Genomic DNA, 1,727 nt, shown 5'->3' with positions numbered 1-1,727 from the left:
CCCTGTTACGTTGAGTCATGTCTCCCTGCAGCATCCCAACAGCCCTGTTACGTTGAGTCATGTCTCCCTGCAGCATCCCAACAGCCCTGTTACGTTGAGTCATGTCTCCATGGAACATCCCAACAGCCCTGTTACGTTGAGTCATGCCTCCATGTAACATCCCAACACCCCTGTTACGTTGAGTCATGTCTCCATGGAACATCCCAACAGCCCTGTTACGTTGAGTCATGCCTCCATGCAGTATCCCAACACCCCTGTTAAGTTCTGCAGGGGAAAGATGGTGTCTTTGACCAAACAATGCATTTCTGCACTGCATAATCTCAATCAGACCAATTTCAGCATACAATGATCGGTGATCTCAAATTAAGGACCTCACAATTTCACTGTATGAACTTTCAATTTGGGGGGTATGGTCGGAAAACAAAGCCAGAATCCAATCAAAGTCACCAAGGCAGAAAGTTTGCACTTGGCAGACAATGTCCAGATAATGGACTTCCAAGCTATGTCTTTTTTTATAACTGACCTTTACTAACATTAGTGTACCTATTATGTAAAAACTTGATCACTAGCAAATGTTGACTATCGTATGTAAAGAGACTGAAACGTAATTTATTGAAACACCACCAATTAAAAGTTGTGGTTTGGTAGAAGTTAGTAAATAAAAAACTCTAAATGAAAAACACTATAAAAGTAATAAAAAACTCTAGAAGAAGAAATCAAAACACTATAAAAGTAATAAAAAACTCTAGAAGAAGAAATCAAAACATTATAAAAGTAATAAAATCTTATAAGTTGCTACGTTCATGCTTGTGATTTAAAATATATTACAAATAAAAAAAGGAAGACAGAGAAAGACATATAACCAGCAGATTTATTTATATAGTTGCTTTGAACACCAGATTTTCAAACAATTTTATATGTCATTTTTCATATTCTCAAACCGATAGTAATGACAGGACTCGATGGTAGAACGGTGGTGCCAGAATTAAAACTTTTAAATCTATACAACGAATACAACTGTAAGATATAATTCTGCGTTCTTAAGGTTTATGAATGAACTATTAAATGTAGTAAGTATCGCTACACGTATTTTTATTTTTCAGAGTAAACTTTGCTAAGGTTTTAAAATATTATGTACAATTAAATATAAAACTTGCCCACGTGCTGTGCACGAGACGTGACACCAAGGGCTGTTCGGTACAACGTTAAATTTGTATGACACTAAACAATCGTGGTTTTTTATTATACAAAATACTATGATATTCAGTTGTGTAGTGGGGGTCAGAGGACAGCTTCTGTAAATTTTGTTGTTGTTTTTGGCCGAAGAGGTAAGAAAAAAATTACGCAAATATTTTATTATGTGGAGATGTTATACTAACTACAGATATTATTACCAATTGTATTAATACGACTCAGGTAAGACAGGTGGTTATATAGGCTTAAAGTTTATTTATAAACAAATTAACACACCTCAAATACTACCTATATGCGCGCCTATAATTAAAGGGTTGGATATTTAAAATCATAAATAATATTCAACGTTAAACTGGTACACAATTAAAAACACGAGGATGACGTTGTAACATCGAAACATATAGAGTCGTCAATTTTTTGAAGGCCATAGATAGGCCTAAATAAAATGTTTTTAATTGTGTACCAGTTTTAACGTTGAATATTATTTATGATTTTAAATATTCAACCCTTTGATTATAGGTGCGCATATAGGT

The 1,727-nt window shown here is 34.3% G+C and overlaps 1 protein-coding gene across 1 annotated transcript in view; it reads right to left on the bottom strand.

Moving 5' to 3' along the window:
• Nucleotides 1–1,727, bottom strand: part of LOC106472838 — a gene marked incomplete at its 3' end in the record, with an annotated part of 31,121 nt that overhangs the window by 10,620 nt on the left and 18,774 nt on the right.

This window comes from Limulus polyphemus, unplaced genomic scaffold, assembly GCF_000517525.1.
Source record: "Limulus polyphemus unplaced genomic scaffold, Limulus_polyphemus-2.1.2 Scaffold5651, whole genome shotgun sequence".
NCBI classification, from domain to species: Eukaryota; Metazoa; Arthropoda; class Merostomata; order Xiphosura; family Limulidae; genus Limulus; species Limulus polyphemus.
Note: the sequence above shows the minus strand (reverse complement) of the source record. Positions and strands in the feature narration are given on the sequence as shown.